The following is an 18,432-nucleotide window of genomic DNA, read 5'->3' on the forward strand; positions in this document are numbered from 1 at the left end:
TGCCTCCAACTAACAAGTGCTGGAATTACAAGCCTATGCCACCATAGTTTGTACAGTGCCGGGGCTGCAACCCAGGGATGGATTCATACTTGCTAGGCAAGTGCTCTGTCAACTACACTGTATTCTAGCCCCATAGGAGTGTTTCAACTGCTATTTCTGGGGTTGTTCTACATTACCCTTGTGGTCACGGTTTTGTTAGACTCTTCGTTCTGAAAATGGCCTGAACACTTGACAGGCACACTATGAAACCAAACCATAAAACCACACCATTGGGCATTCTGAAAATAAAAACCATCATGTCATTATAGTTTCTTTGTTGTTCTGGTTCTGCAGTGAACTCAAGGCCCACAGATGACCTTCTCTGCATGGTCCGGTCTCCAGTGATGACATATAGCTGGCCTGAGAGAATTTCTGCTCACTATCCTCTGGACTTCTCACAAGCTGCCTCAGCTTTAAGCAGTAGAAATGGCTGGGTGTGGTGGCATACATCTTTAATCCCAGCATTTGAGACGCGTGGGAAGGATGAACTCTGAGTTTGAGGCCAACCTGGTCTCATGTTGACCTCAACCTAATGAGTTCGAGACCAGCCAAACTTATATAGTGAGACTCTGTCCAACACCAACCAACCAACCAACAAAACAAAACCCAAATAAACACAGTGACTGTCACCAGAGCCACATACTGTCAGCTCTGATTCAGATGGAGTCAAATGAAGTCCAAGGCTGGCCAGGTACTTCTTTGAGTTTTTTTTTTTTTTTTTTTTTTCCTCCATTATTTCTGTTTCTAACTTTATCTCCTACAAGGAGACAGGGAAGAGGAAGACACCAGCACCCAAGAGCTGAAGGCTCTATGACCCCAGCTGTGGTCATTCCAGGCTTCTAACGGGCTAGCATTTTCCCTTGTTGCTAGTGGTAAACCACATACTGTGAAGAAGCTTAAAAAAATGCAAGCAGGACCTCTTCCAAAATCTGCCCATGGCGTGAGTCATGCTTAGAGGCAGCCATGGTGGGACGTGACAGGAGCTGTCCCCAGCTGCTGCTGCCTGGCCTTCTTCAGGGATTTCGAACTGAGGGTATGCCTTCCCAGTGGTTCAGAGCACGCTCAGTCCCTCCAGGTCCTTGGAGATGGGGTGTGATCAGAGCCCCACTTCCTTTGGCCTGAGCTCTTTGAGTGGTGTCAGCAGTCACAGTGGTGCAGGGTTGTGTGGTCTGCACTCAGGGCCCATCGGGCGGGGTTCACTCTGTTACAGGATGGAGCACAGCCACTTGGGTCTGAGGTGGTCTTATTCTCAGGTACCCAGCTTTATTTAGTTTGGGGGGCAGGTGGGACAGGCTAGTTAAGGTCTGGTGCCAGGTAGCTGGACACAGCCTGCTGTCCACACCGTGAGATCACTCTTCTGCTGTCTGTGAACTGTTCTCAGCCAGACTCCTAGATGTTGCCCTCCTGGCTGAGGTTATCAACCTGTAACCCATAACCTGTTATGTCCTGAGCCAACATTCTCTGTCCTTAGCATTTGACCCAAACGGTCACGTCTGCTGGCGGCCTGGGACTGCAGTGGAGGAAAGGACAGAAGCCATTAGTGGGGTCAGAAATCAGATAGAGCCTGCAAGCTGTTGGGATGAGTCCCTGGCCATGTGTAACAGAGGAAGGCGCGGCACGCAGAGGAGCAGAAGGCACTGCTTGAGGCCCTCACAGTTTTCGAGTCGCCCTCCTCCGAGAGTGCCAGCTTGAGTTCAAGTGTGTAACATGTTTTAAATTGAAGGCAGATGGGTAAGGAGAGGGGGGCTCGCTATGCTTTGAGCCGAGGACCTGTGTCTAACCTTGTGCTGTGTTTGTCAGGCCAATCGCGAGTACCAGAAGTGCTACAGGGCCTGAGCCTCCGTCCGCCCAGGGCTTGGTCTTTGGAGGTTGTGGGTTTTGATGGGCAGCAAGAGAGCCCCATGTTAGAGAGACCAGCAGCCGCCTCAGCCGGAGAACACTGGCTGTGAAGAGTAGCAGAACTTTGGGTCAGATGACACTGAGAGCTTAGAACCAGGTGCCCGGCATCCATCTAAGTGGATAAACTGCTCTCGCTTTCATATCTGCTCTGCCACGTGGTGTCTCCAAGGCTGAGGCCTGCACGGCTCACCTTCTAGAAGGGTTTTTATCTCTTTCCTGTTTGTTTCCCTACTTCCTTGTTTCAGGCACCAAGCTGACAGGTGCTGGGCAGGATGGTGGCCTCTCTGGTGCTCAACCAGATGGAATCACATGCCTACACACGCTATGAAACCACCGGGTCAGGTGCAGGCTTGGCGTGCGAGGTGTTCAGCAAAAGCAGAGCCACCCCAGAGGTGAAGGGTCACGTGGATGGGGCTGTGTTTGCTGCTTGGATGGCTGAAGCCAGCTGAGAGCAGATGGGACCACTGAGCCGTGGGGATGAGTAGGTGTGAAGTAGACTCAGGGAAGGGGAGGATGGGTATAATTTGAGGAGGAGGGGCTCTTCCTGCCATGGTAGGAGTGGCCTCTGAACAGACATAGTTCTGGCTGTCACTTTGTAGGCCCACAGGAGCAGCTGTTCTCTCTGTGGCACAGGTCACTGTCTGGTACTCTGGAGATCAGCCCTCTCCATCACTGCAGCCACAGCTTGGTGGCAGGTTCAGATCCTGGTGGTGGGAGTACAGACATAGCCTCTCGCTCCTCAGGGTAGACGTAACTATTTTGTACTGCTCAGGAGTCTGGGAAGACTTGGTGAGCAGAGGTCTCCTGTTGTGGACTGAGGCAGGGGTTTTGGCCCCTCCTGTTTGGGAAGAGGGTCTCTGCAGGGGTGAGAGGCTCCCCTCACATCCCATGTGAGCTCTGCCCAGCTGAAGCTGGGTGTGTCAATACCTCTCCACACACACCAGGCTCTCCCTTAGGCTTTGGGAGGTTGTCTTAATAGCTTGATTTAAAATTCATGACAAAAGGCTCTTCCATTTTGAAGAATGGCAGGTATGTGAGCACCTCGAGGCGGGCTGTGATGTTCCAGGGCGATGCGTTCTGCTTAGACTCCATCGGAACGATTTGTCGTCCGCTCCGCATGCACTGCCGGGTGCGGGAGCCTTTTCGAGGTGTGAATTATTGGTGGGTGCTATAACTCATTCCTTGTTACCACGGCAATGCTTACGTGGCGTGAAACACGAGCCGTGTTGATGAGTTTCAGATGGAGCCCCTCTCCGCAGCGCCCTGTGAGGATCCTGCAGCCCCAGCACATGCTGTGATGGGGTGGGGTAGAGTGAATGCTCCACACACATGCAGGTCTTCCTGCCTTCTCTGTAGCTGCTCACGCAAATCTGCTGGGTACAGGAATGGCCACTGAGTTCTAACTAGTGTCTGTGGAGTTAGTTCTCTGCCGCAGGCGCTGCTGTTTCCCACGCCCCGCCCCTGCTGTTGACTGTGGTTGGGTTTGTGGGTATGCTCATGGAGGCAGGAGTATGGTTTCCTCTACACTAGAGGAACTGGACAGTATCGCTTAGTTGAGACAGGGTCTCTCACTGGGACCTGGAGCTTGTCAGTTGGGCTACGCTGGTGGGCAGCGAGCCTCTGGAACCTGCTTGTCTCCACCTCCCCAGCTCTGGGGTGGTAAGTGTGGTTCACTAGCCTGACTTTTTCTCATGGATGCTGGGGTTCAAACTCTTCCAGCTGAGTCATCTTCTTGGCTCATGAGAAGCTCCCAGGGACAGCTAGTGGCCTTGCGTGGTCACAGCTACATACCCTGGCACGTGTTTGAGTCAGGAGGAGTCTCCAGCAAGACCCCTTCCTGAAGCCTGCAGCCCACATGAACTAGTTCTGCTAACTCTGGTCCTGTGCCTCTGCCTGCATCCCCGGGAGAGGGGGCTGTTTGGGGTGCTGTCACAGCTTCACAGGGTGCTTGCTGTTCGTTTGTAGTCTGCTTTTAAGCTGGCCCATTTGGAATTAGCAGACTCGTCTCGTGCTCAAAATAGATTATGCTGCCAGGAATCCAAGCCAGAGTCTGAGTGTGGGTAGCTGGGCTGTCGCTGTTCCTTACTGCCCTCCTCTCCTGTCCTGCTGCCTGCCTGCTGCTGAGGAGTGAGTACAGACATGGAGCTCTGAGAAGGGAGCAGCGGGTCCAGGAGTCCTGCAGTGGCCACACTCCCAACACCAGCAGGTTCCTGTACTACGTGAATCACTTGTTGTCACAACCTTGGGTCTCAAAAGGCACACACAGTCCCTGGCCCAAGGCTTGGCAGATGGGTGTTTCCTCTGTGGCTGCCTGAGGGCAGAGACCAGTTTGCTTGTTGGGATTCCACAGAACAGGAGTGATTGCAACCCCAGGATGTGGTGAGAGCCTAGCAAACAGATCTGTATGACCTCTGTGTCCCTACTTGTGAAGTGGGAGTCAGGGGAGATGGCCCATGAGTGGCTTCTAGTGGCTTTTGTCCACCACAGTTGTCTTAGTTACTTTTCTGTCCTATGAACACGAATAGAATCACCACCAAGGCAACTTATGAAAGACAACATCTGATTTGGAGCTCACAGTTTCTGAAGGTAGTACAGTTCATGACCGACAAGGCAGGAAGCATGGCAGCAGGCAGGTAGGCATGGCATTGGAGCTGTAGCTGACAACTTATGTGTTAAAACAACAGCCAGGAGGTAAGTGGAGGTAGGGGTTGGTGCCTAGGCTGACTGAGAATAGCACGAGCTCTTGGAACCTCAGAGCCCACCCCTAGGGACACACCTCCTCTAGCAAGGCCACACCTCCTAACCTTCCCACACAGTTCCACCAATGGGAAACAAGGATCAGATATAGGAGCCTGTGGATCCGTTCTCATCCCAGCTACCACAGCAGTCTGAGGGTTGTTTGTACTTAGAAGCCTCTTAACTGTCTGGAGACAGTTGAGTGCCCTCACCCTCACCCTGTAATAGATCTCATTGCGCTGGCTCAGTGGTTCACATGCCGGCAAAAGCACCTTAATGCCTTGCACACGCTCTGTGTGCCATGCAGTATATACTGTTGTTAACGACGCTGACGCCGTTTGATCACAGGGCTGCTCCTGTTTTCCCTGGGCTCAGCATCCAAGTTGCTGTGGTGCCATAATTTAAGCTAAGAACACACAGGGCAGGGCTCATGCTTAGCTGTGAGGGATCTAAAGCCTGCCATTTAACCCCACTGTGAGGTGAGGTGCCTCAGGAGACCAAAGTTGACACAGCCATTTGGCTTCTACTGGAAAGGCAGCCATATGAATCGCATGCCTATCTGAACAGGAAGGTCTTGTGCAGAGTGGGACAGGCAGGCGGGAGCTTCTGTGCAGCTATCCCTCCAGGGACTGTGGCTGACTTGGGATTCCTACTCAAGTAGATATGGGTGTGTCAGCAGTGGATCTTGTGTATTCAGAGTCAAGTTTGGTGGATCTTGGCCAAGCCACCTCATGAGTTCATGGAACAGAGCAAAATGGCAGACCAGGTCAGAAGACTCAGGGGCCCGAATAGAAGGAGGGTGGGCTTTTGGTTGGGTTTTGGGGGCTGAATCTCTGGTCAGTAAGGTGGAGAGCAGGATGTAGAGAGAGACAAGGGCTCGAATGATCAGAGGGTGCTCTCTGGCTAACCCTGCTCCCAAGCAGTTTCCACTGCCCCAGAGGACATACAGCCCTGGGGAAAGTTATGGAACTATGTATCCCTCCAGCTGGTCCTGGCATGGCTGTGACTACCTATGTCTCCATTTGGGGTTTGGCAGGCCCGGGTCTTGATAATGGTAATGTCTTGGGCCTAAATAAGGGAGTGGTGTGGCGTCAGCAATCAAGAAGCCTTGGGGTCCTTTCTTCAAACCAAAGATGGATCCTTCCCTAACCGGCTTGTTTCAAATCCCTTTTCCCTTGGGCGTCTCCAGGCTTTGCTGGGGCTAAAGAGCTTTTTGGAGACAAGTGGGCACTGGGCAGCTTCTAATTGTCTTGCTCTGCTAGGCCTCTTGAGAGCCTGACATAAGGCAGGGCTTATTCTGCCCCCAGGAAGTCTGCAAAGGCTACGTCTCAGGATTGTCAGCAGCTGTCCAGCTGGTGCAGGACCTGTTGCCCAGCTGTGCCCCTTGTCCCTGGGGCCACAGGCTTGCTGACCTCTGTCCCAGTACCTTCAAGAGTACTTACAGGGGGTTCTGTGCTGGTGGCCACAGGAGAATCTGATCTTCCCAAGTAGATGTGAATCACGCACCATGGATTCTTCCTTTTCCCAGTGCAGCATCAGGACTGATCTGGGTAGACGCTTACGTCTTGTCACAAGCCCTCAGGATGGGCTAGTACTACATTATAACTCAGCCCACACTGAGAAGGAAAGAGCAGGGAACCCATGTTTGGCTCAGGAGTGAGGCTGTGGTTCAGCTCTTATTGCCTTTCATGAACCAGAGTGAGATGTCTGCTCCCCTGAGTTCCGGCAGAAGGTGGAGGTTTCGTCCTGGCATTGTTAGCTTTAGAGCGCAGCTCATTCCGATCTCCCACAAACCCTTTTCACCTTTTCCTCCTTGGCTTTTCTTTAGTGATGATGTCACGGGAACGTGTACCCACTCATCTCTTGCCTTCCTCCTTTCCTGTCCCTGCTTGCAGAACAGTGTGTGGGAGCAGAGGCCACTGTTTGCTGTGCTGCCGGGGTTACTGTCCTGAGAGACCCTGCCATCATTTTCCAGGCACCATCCCGTCTGTCATCCCTGTTCCCAGCACTGAGATGAGGACACTGGGTGAAAAAGTACCAGGTTCCATCACTGTGTCTGAGGTGTGCTGGAAAGCCGGCTGCTTTTCCCTCCATGCTTCCCTGTCCACCTCTGTGCCTCATAAGCCAGGATCCATGGCCCGCTGCACCAGGCCTGGAGGAGATGCACCTGCTCACCTCCATGGCCCATGGTGTGGAAGCAGGCTGAAAGAGAGCCTGCCTTTCTCCACATCGCTGGGAAACAGCACAGGGCTCGAGTGGAGAACTGAGACCGAGGTTCCTGAGAACTGCGGTGTTTTGAGTCATTGTGGAAATATCTATTCAGCGTGAGTTTAAGCTCTGGAGGCCTGTATCTCTGATTCACAGGCTCATCATGGCTTTGTACAGTGTTGGGAGGCACCAGGACACAAAGGAGACTAGCATCCCTAGAGACCACACGACAAGTCCATCCCATGCCACTTCCCCAAACCCTCCTGTCCTCGGGTGCTGGCCCTCCTAACAGTGGACCCTCGTGGAGGGTTGTGGGCTGTGTGGAGGGCAGGGCAGGGTGGTCCGGTGGATCCTTCGCTCACATTTGTAGGCAGTTCTGAGAAAGCAGCGTATGCAGACAACGTTCTGTCAGTAAACAGTGTGTGGCCAGGAGGTTCAGCCAAGGATCAGATGTTTATTTCCATCCTGGCAATGCCTGGTTCTGACATGCTGTCCACAGCCGTCACCTCTGGACAGAGTGCCCAGGTAGCTGTGACTGGACTCTGCCCTTCCGGGAATAATGGGAACATAGTGACCATGGTTTCCCATTTGCAGGCACGTCCTGTTCTGTAGAGATTTGGAATCAGACTTAGAAGTGAAGGACAGTGTCCCCGCTGTCCCCGGTGTCCTACCGTGGCCGTTCCCAGGTTAGGGCTTTTCTGTACATAGGTCACGATTCCCCTTCCTCCTCTTCGCACTCTGTCGCTTGGGGTTACACAGACTCTTGCATTCTTCTAACCCTGCCCCTTAATAGTTAAACCCACATCCACCCAGTGGTAAGTCATTGAGAATAACAACTGAGGTGAATTTAGAGCGCCGTGTGCCCTCACCGTGCCTGGTTCAGTGTCCGCCTGTATTTCTGGGACTTCCCTTACCAGAAGATAGTGCTGAGGGGGGAGAAGTAAGATCCATGTGAGGTTCCGTTGTCTCTGCCCATGCCACCAAACAATTCTAACTTTTCCTGAAATACATATGTACCTGGGCAGACCACAGGCTGGACAGGAATATCTCGGAGTATGGATGGAGAGGCTTCTGATTTTGCTTCCTGGGGATCTGTGGTTTCCAGAAGCTCTGAGTGAACAGGAACTAGGTCATGCCAGGAGACTGGAAAGAGCTGATTTGTCTTAGAAGTGTGGGTACCTAATACTACATCTGGAGGAAGAGAGACCTTAACATCCTTAGGGCACATGGGTATGAGTTGTGTTGGCTCTGATACATCCAGCTCTGGTGTGCCTGTGTGTGCATGTGTGTGTGTGTATGCTTGTGTGCATGTGTGAGTGTGTGCTTGTGTGTATGTGTGCATGTGTGTATGCACAGACATACATGTACACTGTGTTTTAAGTTGTGGTAAAGCACACACAGTCCATATCACCTGTCTTTAAGCATGCAGTTTTCTGGCATTAGTCACTGCTACACTGTCATTACCAATGGTCCCTCACAGACTCTGCTTGTCCTTTACAGCTCTCTGACTGAGCAAGCCTCATGCAGTGGGCACACTGTCCTTTTCTGAGATGTGTTTTGCTGACCAGCGTCTTTAGGGTCACCTGCCATAGTATGTGTCAGATTGGCCTCCTTTTAGGGATGGATAGTATTCAGCTGTGGAAGTGCACACTCTGTATATGTGGATGGATACTAGGCTGGCGGTATAATTCCACAGTAAATATAACATGGGTCCTCTTCCACCGTATTGTCTCGTCTTCCCGGGTTTTCCTGGAGGTGTCTTGGTGACTATACAGTATACTTAGTACTCGGCCAGTCAGACAGGGAAGTCCTTGTCACCCTGTTCAATCTGAGATGAGCTGCACTTGGGGGCAGGTGCTGCTGCGGACAGGGAGCCTGTAGGAGAAGGTTCTGTAGACACCAGTCAGACAAGGGTGTCTCCTCTCTCCCTGACCAGTTCTCTTTCCTACACTTGTGTCCTGCTTCTACTATGAACCAAGACATCACAATAAAAGGCGGTTGTACTCATGTGTAGAGATGGTTTGCACTCCGGTACGGTTGGGCCCACTTGTGTTTGCCAAGGGGAGGTGGTTCGGACGTTGTAACTGGGAAAAGTGTATATGCTGGGCAGTCAGGTCCTGAACAGATTTGAGGCAAGTTTTGTAGTCATAAATTCTGCACATTCGTGGGAATATCTACCTAGTTAGATCTACCTATCTCCTGAAGAGAGACAGTCTGTTTTCCTCAAAGGTGATGTCAGATATGAGGCAGCTTCAGCTCCTGGCAAGGTAGATGTCTGTGTGACAGTATTCTTTGTCGGTGTGATAGCCCATCAGTGGGATACTCCATCAGTGAGATACTCCATCAGTGGGGTTTGGAAGCTCAGCGAAGGCCTCTTCTCTTTATGACTGCCCTATGTAACCATGTGCAGCACAGGTCTTTATATGGTACTCACACATCAGTCTTTAAGGTCAGCCAATGTTTCCTGGGCACAGACTGTGTGGTTCAGTGGTTAGAGACTTCCTGTTGGCTTTGTCATTGGCTGCTGGGACAGGTGAGTTGACCTTCAATGGCCTGCTCCCTCATGGGTGAGGACAGGTGGGCTGACCTTCAATGGCCTGCTCCCTCATGGGTGAGGACAGGTGGGCTGACCTTCAAAGGCCTGCTCCCTCATGGGTGAGGTGGATGTGCAGAGTGAGTGTCGCTCAGGCAGCTGCTGAGCATGGGTAGAGATGTAAGACTTGGCTTCCGTGGGTGGAGCAGGGTGTGTGGGGTTTGCCCCAGCCTGGGTTTCCCTGTGTAGTGTGTTTCTAGCTTTGGAGAGTCAACATTTCTTGGGATGCTCAAACCCTGCACTCCTTTGCCAAGCTTGGGCTTAAGTGTTCAGTTACGTGGATTTCAGAGCTTTGTAACCAGGCCCTTTCGGTGTGGTTGTGACATGGGGTGCTGAGGCCGAGGAATGTCACTACAGATCAAGTGGTGGCCGTTTCTCTGGCAGGCGGCTCCCTGTAGACGTGTCCATCCTCTCTGTGTGTGGGTTTGTTGTTGTTTGTTTTGACACATGGTCTCATGTAGCTCAGGCTGGCCTCATACTCACTGTGTAGCCAACGATGACTTTGAATTTGTGATCTTCTTGCCTCTACCACGGAGAGGCTGGGATCACAGGTGTGCACTGTCGCTCCCAGCCTGTGTTGTGCTGGAGATTAAACCCAGGGCTTCAAGCATCTAGTCAAGCACTCTGCCAGCTGAGTCTCATTGTTCTTTATTTAAAAGGGGCCTCTGCATGAGTTAATCCCAGAGGACATAGTCCCCCCACTTGCATGCCTCTCATCCAGTGCTCTGGAAATATATTCCAGGGTGCACCCCCACTGCCTTTCCGTGTACCAAGGTCAGTGGGGAAGGCCTGAGCATCCACCCGTGATCCAGGCCAGCGTGGTGCCCAATGTCGGTCCCTGCTGCTCTTGGCTCTGTCTCTCCTGAGGGTCCCTTCTCTGCTCCCATCGACCCATGGAAGCTCATATGTCTTGGCTGAGCTAAAAATAAATTCCTTTTTCTAGACCAGGGATTGTACAGCCAGCATCCTCTCTGATGTGTGGAGCTGGACACGGGAAGCTGATGATATCACAGGCTCTTGCTTCTTTTCCCTTGCTGTTCATGGGTGTCTGTGTGGAGCCCTGGGGTGCAGCCACGTGGCGGCTGTTCTCACCCATGCGTGTTCACCACCATCTGCTTCCCCAGGCTTGTGATTCCCCCCTGAGTGTGAATGGTGCTTTCATCTGTGGAAGCAGCGACTGCAGACTTGCCTCTGCCACTTGCTGGAGCGGTGTGTGAAGCCTCACTGTGTGCTCTTCCTGGCAGGGCTGGCTTTGGTGGTGAAGTGTCAGGTTTGGCATGTTAGCTCACGTAGGGGTGAAGCGAGGGCTGCCCCCTGGTTCCTGGCCTGTATTGTGTGTGTGTTCCAGAGGTGGCTCTGGTTTGGCATGTCGCTGAACCTCTTGAAGGGAGACTTGATTCTGGGGTGAGCTATGTGAAGAGCACATGCCGGAGCCTTTGCTGTGTTTGCTGCAGTAATCAGTTACAGGCCCTTGATTTGGAGGACGCGAAAGCACACCCAATGGTGCCTATGAGTGACTGGCAGTCACACGTGTGCACCTGGCCCCAGATCTGCTTACCCAGGTGAGGGGATGAGCACACGTTGTAACTTCCTGTCCAGGGTGGGGAGCTGGAGCGGAGCTGTGTGCAAGCATGAACACCGCCCAGCTTTCTTCTACACTAGGGCTGATTGGTAGGTCCTGCATGGTTCAGCAGGGCACTTTGGGGGTGGTCCAGCAGGGTACCTTTGGGGGTTTGCTACCACCCACTTGACACACATGCTCTTTGATGGGCTTCCCTGCCAATTCAGACCTTGAAAACCCACCCTGAAGTCACATGTGATGGCTTGCTCCTGTAATCTCAGTGCTCGGTGGGCTGAGGTGGGAAGAGTAATGGGTTATTCAGGTTAGTCTGGCCCGCAGTGTAGACCATCTTATCTAGGAATCTGCCCTGCTTATGCTGGGATGAACTGTGCAGTCTGCTCGAGGGTGGCCACAGGGCTCTGCAGCTATGGGGACCAGGTGATGGCTCTGCTCCCCTGTGTGGAGCCTGGTGACTTGCAATAGTCCTGTCCCAGAGGCTGTCTGTGTACCTGTAGCCTTTAACCTCTGTTCCTCCATCCCCTGAAACTTACAGGATCTCTAGGATGTCTGGCTGATGGGGGACCAGTGGGGCCGTGTCCTCACAGAATTTTCCTGCAGCCTCATAGGTCCTGGCTGCCACCTGTTGAATACAGCCCTGCATGTTAGATCTGAGACAGGGTGGTGGTCTGTGTGTCCACCCTGGTGTCCCAGGAAGCTCCAGGTGATGTCTACTTCAGGAATGTCAGCACAGGTTACCATGGAGACAGCTGTGGTACAGTACTTTTGTAAAGCAACAATCTCCCCAACGGTCGGGAATACCGTGAAGTAGCCCCGGAAGAATGTGCTGCAGAGCTTCCTGGCTTGGCCCTGTGCCCACCACACTGACTACAGGAATAGAAACAGTCCACAGTTCACGGTGGCTTGGCCTGTGAACAGAGGCCGAGAGGGCTCACCAACCCTCTCCCCCAGGGCCTTTGCTCCCTTGCTTCCTGATTCTGGCATGGTCTCCTGGCTTCACTGCACCCGATGTCGGGCAAGAGCCTCACCTGCCATCCAGACACTCGGGCAAAGTTTTCTAGTTGACAGTTGTGGCCCCAGTAAGTAGCTCCCGGAATTGCTATGGAAAACAAACAGCAAGCCTAGAGCAGTCTAGTGGGCAGTGTGAGTCTGTCCATGGGTTGAGCCTGTGTTACTGTGAGTCTGGAGGAAAGTCTGGAAGGTTCAGGAAGATGGGTTGTCAGAGCCATCTGGCTGGTTCTCTTGCCTGTGGGTCTCTCGCTGAACCTGATCTCTCACGTCCCCTGCCTCCCTGGGATACAGGGTGCTTTCACCCCTGGAGCCTCCTACTCCATGTACACCCCAGGAGGACTCTGCTCTTCCTGGGCCTTCTCTCCCCCCACCCCCAATCAGGCGTAGCACATCCCCTCTTGCCCTGTGTCTGCTGCCTCCACATGCCCTGCACTGAGGAACAGCTACCTTCTTTTCATGTGTGCAGCATCACAGTATTGACTGTCTTTCAAATCTTGAGATGGTCTAAAATTAAATGATGTAATCATGAGAAACGTTCTGTGCCCCGCCTGGGACAGATACAGCATGAAGCCCTGATGTCTTTCCCTCACCACAGGGCATTTCTGTGGCTGTCCTGATATTCATATAAAGGCATACGGGAACAGTCCAGCTTGAAGCTCATCCTTGGGCCCACTAAGGGCCTGGCGTGGCTTCTTTCTGTTTCTGTTGTATACACATTTCTACACATCAGAGGGGGCAAAACAACAGGCCTTACAACGACCTTGCTGTTCTATCCTTTTGAAAAACAACATCCCATTTTGTCTGAGGACTCCTAGACCCACCAATCACCAGTGCAGAGTCCCCTTGCAGCCCTCCCCTGCCGGCTCTTTGAGTCTACACAGAGGTCTGTGTCTGAGGTTCCTTTTGTCAGACCCATGAGCTCAGGCTGTCTGGGCTGTTCCCCACCCCTGGGAGATGGATTATAGCCATTGTTCTTGAGGCCTCCTGGCAGGGCTGACCACAGGGGCTGAGTTAGGCGAGGCCTGGCTCCCCAGAGGCGTTGGTCTGCATTCACTTGGCCTCTGCCTTGTGTCTGGAATTGATACGTTAATAAAAGCCCTGGTGCCCAGCCCCTCTTACGCACGTATGCAGATTTATTGTGTGGTCTGTCTGCCCGAGTGTCTAACTTATTAAAGACAACAAAATGGGTTCTTTTTCATCCATTATTTGAAGAGAATAATAAGTCTCTGTCAGATTAGCTTCTTGGGACTCAAAGCTCAATAGTGGCTGTCTGTGGAGCTCTTGGGCCAAGAACTCACCTCATCCTGAAACCGAGAATTGTATTCTGAATATCTTAAATACTTTACTGTTCAGCCCTGGCAGAAATCAAGCGGATAGAGCCCCTCAGTCACATGGGGCTATGTTCTTCTCTGTGTGGGGCACACTTACACAGAGAAGAAACACGGTCCCTTGAGCTTGCTGGCCTCTGCACCTGCCCTCCCAGGGCTGGTTCACAGCCAAAATCGCCAGGCTTTTTAAGATCAAGCCACTGAGGATGGGAAGGAAGCCAAAACCAAGGGGGCCCTGGGACCTCCTTTTCATGTACTCTGTCCCCTCAAGAAAATCTCTGGGGCAGTAAGCACTATTCTCCCGAATGAAAATGTAGGCCAGAGTCCTAATCCCCATGGCCTCAGGATGGGGTTATATTTGGTGACAGGGTCTTTGCCGAAGAAGTCTAGTTACAGTGAGGTCATTAAGGTGGCCCTAAGCCAGTGTGACTGGTGTTTTTATAAGAGGGAGACCGTGGGCACTGAGACACACTCACAGAGGAGGTGATGAGAGGATATGGGGACTAGGCCACCTGCAGGCGTAGGGGAGGAGCCTGGAGCAGTCTTCTCAGCCCCCTAGGCCCTGGATGCCCAGAGCTATGAAAAATAAACTGAGCCTCCCAGATTGGGGTCCTTTCAGGGCATCCCCAGATTCAAGTGATATCTTCTGAGTTATAAATTAACTTCAAGACATGAGCCATTTAGACTACACCCTCTCAGTGTGAGGGCCTGAAACCTTCGCTGCTTGGACTGTTGTCTGGGGTTTTGTTTCTAGCACAAAGACCCTTCTGGGCAGGCTGGAGTTTTGTCCAGCTTTGAGCACAGGCCCTGGGGAGGGAGCATGTTTCTCTCTGTCAAGTAGATATCACTGGGATTTGCTGAGGTTCTGCAGGGAAGTTGGGTTCTGCCCGCCTCCGGTGGGTCGGGGCCTTGGTTTCTGCTGTGACGTGTAGGAAACAGGCCTCTGAGGTCATGGTTTCTCACTCCCAGGAATCACTGCAGGTGATCTGTCCAAAAATTGAAAATTAGAATGTAATCCAATAGGCAGCTTTTTCAGGATGACTTCGTTCAGAGGCTAAGATAAATTCTCAACTGTCCCATACTCTTTAAATAAAGATTCATACTTGGGGGGTTAGTGGATAGGTCTCCCTTCCCCCAAAATGTTATATGTTGTTTAGTCACCCAGAGTTTCCTCTATGGGACTGTTAGAACTCTCTCAGTTATGGGCAGAGCATGGCTCTGTGAGGCCTGCAGTTTTTTTTTATGAAACTCCATTTCTGAGAGAAAGAGGATTTATAACCCCAAATCAGGTTCCAAAGAAATAGCACCCAAGGGATGGGCTACAGGCCATGGAGAACATTCTGGTCTATCACGGGGCCTGAGGAGATGGCCTGGATGGTAAAGTCCCTGCCGTGCAAGCATGGGAAGCTGGCTTCCCAGAACCAGTATGAGCAGGCTGGGTGTGCTGGCACATGCTTGCAGTCCTTTCCATTGCTGGGTGTGCTGGCCCACTGGACAAGCTCTAAGTCACCAAGAGACCCTGTCTCAAAAAACAAGATGGGAAGACATTGTGAGGTTGGTCTCTGGCTTCCACACACATGCACACACAAACATGCATACACATGTACACACTGAGAAAGCTATGTCAGAGTGTAGACAAAGGTTCATTAGAGCAAGGACTCCCTTTATATGGAAGCCCTGTGTTGGATGAGAGGACACCATCTGCTGGTTGGGGAAAGAGGCTAGCACAGTACCTGGGACAGCCTGTAGCTGCATAGCTGTGACAGTGGGCTAGCACAGTGCCCAGGGCAGCCTGCATTGCATGGCTGTGAAACTGGACTAGCACAGTGCCCGGAACAGCCTGCAGCTGTGTGACAGTAGCTGCTTATTGACTTGAAATGCAGGGAGGCCTAACCCCTTTTGATTGGTGTGTGTGTGTGTGTGTGTGTGTGTGTGTGTGTGTGTGTGTGTGTGTGTGAGAGAGAGAGAGAGAGAGAGACAGAGACAGAGACAGAGACAGAGACTAGCAGTGGCCTGGGGCTGGAGTAGTAGAGAGAGAGACAATGTGCGCAGCAGCTCCCTTGGGAGTATCTACTTCCTTGCCCATATTGGGCAGCTCCCAGTGGTTATGGGATAAGGCCTGCCAAGGTGTCCAGGTCATACATACCCAAGTCAGGTTATGAACCAGCACCTATAGCCTCATCTGTTGTTTTCTAAGAAGCCCTTCATTTGCAGCTACCTAGGTGGACCACCATCAGCCCGTTGGCAAGGCTGTGGACAAGGTAGATTGTTAAACAGGTGTGAATATAATAAGTATGAGGAGGACCAGCCTTGGGCTTCAGGCTTGGGAGGCAATGCTCTCTCCTTCCAGTACCTGTGGGCCACAGGCAGGTAGGCCTGTGGGCTGGCCGGGGGCCTGCCCTGTGTGTGTGTGGGCTGAGTAGATGAAACAGGGCACCCTCTGACCTCACCTGGCCTGGACAGGGCACTAAGGCCCCTCACTGGCTGTTGCCCTGAGCTGTCACCTAAGAGCTCTTTTACTCAGGACTTGCCCACACTCTGTCACCAGTTGCTCTTCTCTGGTGACTGTGATTTCCTACGTCTGAGGCTGAAATGTTCAGTGCTTCCTGGAGCTCACTAGAAGCATCAGGAAAAGGCAGGATTCAGGAATTCAGTGAGCCCAAAGCTGGTGGGAATTTCCCTGCTTGCTTCACTTTCTTTAGCTCTTGCTCCGCCTTCCTGCAGTCTGAGGAAGCCCTTTGGGATGTAATCTGGTTAGATTGAGAGCCACCAGACTTTCCCTAATAGGAGAAAAGGAAGCCACTCTGCTGCTTGATTGGTCCCTGAGGGCCACCTCCAGGGAATGGGATACTGTGGTCTTGGGATGCCACTCCGCCTAGTGTCATTTTTGTTCTCACTAGGTAGACTGCTCTTTGATGTGATGAGTTTATGGTCACATGTGGAGTGTGGCCAAATGTATCGGTCATTCTGAAGAGAAACAGTGAGGTCACCCACCTACCTCACCTGTAGGCAGGCTGGCCTCCTCTCCTCCTGAACAGTGACACACTGGATGGAGCATAGATGGCTTGGCTGGCTCTTGATGGAATCCTAATGATCAGAGTCTAATGTTTGGCTCTGGAAAAGGCACCACCTCCCATGACATGGGGGAGGCTGGCTGGATATCTCTGGAAGCCAGTGATCACCCACCAGGTGCCCAGTGTGTCCCAGGACCATCCTCCCTCCCCACCCCCTGATGTGTCTCCCACAGCTTCATGCCACAGGAAGGAGTGTTCCTCTTGGTGTTGGGTTCCTACCTGGTATTACTGCCGTGTGGTCTATTTTAGACGCGGTACCTGGAGGTTGTCGAGGTCTTAGCCTTTATCTGCGTTGGGTAGCAAGAGAGCGAGCTCAGGGAAGGTGTCGAGGTGGTTGGGACCACATATCATGGCTTAGACTCTGGCAGCTCAGGGTGGAATATTGGGGGTCTCTGGCCTCTTCCTTCTGGCATGGTCACATGAGAGATGGCATCTACACATAAGGACTTTTGTCAGTCTCCGTGCGTACCCACTCTCCTGGGTCCCCCATATTTACAGAAGAGTGCAGCACCAGATCAGCAGCTGGAGTTGTCTGCCATGGTGCCCACAAGACCACATAAGCTTCTCACCCAGGGAAGGAGGGCAAACCGTGGCCATTTCCAACTCACTGCAGTCCATTGCTCCAAACCAGTGTTCTTCATGACACATGTCAGGATGTAGTGCCAGACGTCAGATCGTGGATAGGAGGCTCCTGGCTTCATTTGAGCATTAGAATGTGGGCCCATGGCTTCGACTCCTTGGGTTTTGTCGATATTCCTCTGCTTCTGTCATATGTGTCATCCTCCCTAATCCCCCTGTCACCCTAGATGAAAACATGACTCCTGCTGCTCTGAGTCTGTGGTAAGAACTTGAGTTCGCCGCAGAGCAATTGCCATGTTGGGAATCACCCCGGTGCCTCATGAGGATCAAACATGGTGTGTGACCATCACAGAGGTGGCTTTAAGACAGGTGAAAGTAGGTCCAAAGTTCTGAAAATAATGAGAGGGGATGGACAGGACCCTGTGCTGTTGGAGCAGCTGTGGTCCAGCCTATAGCCAGCATGTGCCAGAGGGTGACCATTTATCTGGCCACCCAGACTGCCCCAGGACTGTCCCTAGGAGGTGGAGAGAGCTGGCACCCTGCCCTGGGCAGCTGCTATTTCACTGATATATACAGTGTTTGCCCTCAATTCTATCATCTGGGTCTCAGTTTTCTTTTCTTTTGAATGGGATGCTGGTACTGTTCCACAGATGTAGTAAAGGTCACACACAGACTTCAGGGCACCTGAGAGCTTGACAACACCAGCAAGTGGGATATCCACAGGAAGCATCAGCTTTAGGAAGGCAGTGTCATCTGTGTCACCAAAATGCTGATGTGGCGTCTGGTAGGAGCATCTGGCTCTCTGTGCACGTGGCCAGCCTCCTATAAAGACATCACCACCCGATGTTCTCCTAACAGTCCAGCTGTGGCTGTGTGCTCATGGTAAGAGCTGTATTCTTACAAGGCTACTTTGGCTTCTCCTTGGCCAGTTTTTTTTTTTTTTTTTTTTTTTTTCCTGAAGAAAATAGATTTAGTATGGAAAGTGATGTTTACCAAAAAGATGTAGAGACAGACCCAGCATTGCTCAAGTGTAGGCTACAGGGGTGTCTCTGGGTACTCACCTGAGTCCCTGGGGACCTTTGGATTCTGGGCTGCTGTGTAGACTACACCTGAGGAGCAGAGACGGGACCTATAGCATTTCTGCGAACAGCTTTCTTCTTGCCAGGCACTGTTGGCAGCCTTAGACCAGGCCTGGCCAGATCGTCTGCTGCTTCAGTAATGCAGAGTACCATGTAGATTTATGATTCTACCCGTAACATATTTGTGCTGGGTTTAAAAATTATTCATGAGAATAATTTAAGAACATGAAGGAGCTGGAGAAGTGGATCTACCACCCAGCTTTCTCAGCCAGCATGAGCTTCTCCGTGTCTCATTCCAGGCTGGTCC

General features: G+C 52.0%; 1 protein-coding gene across 2 annotated transcripts in view; it reads left to right on the forward strand.

Moving 5' to 3' along the window:
• The window catches only part of Galnt2 (polypeptide N-acetylgalactosaminyltransferase 2), a 115,235-nt gene that overhangs the window by 36,069 nt on the left and 60,734 nt on the right, over positions 1–18,432 (forward strand). Inside the window, exon 1 of one of the 2 annotated variants that reach the window (XM_076916040.1) lies at positions 1,719–1,737. The exons of the other annotated variant lie outside the window; for it this stretch is intronic. The gene's annotated coding sequence lies outside the window, so the exon portion shown is untranslated. Of the gene's footprint in view, positions 1–1,718; positions 1,738–18,432 lie in introns of those variants that run through there. 2 annotated transcript variants of the gene reach the window in all.

Source organism: Arvicanthis niloticus, chromosome 18 (assembly GCF_011762505.2).
Source record: "Arvicanthis niloticus isolate mArvNil1 chromosome 18, mArvNil1.pat.X, whole genome shotgun sequence".
NCBI lineage: Eukaryota > Metazoa > Chordata > Mammalia > Rodentia > Muridae > Arvicanthis > Arvicanthis niloticus.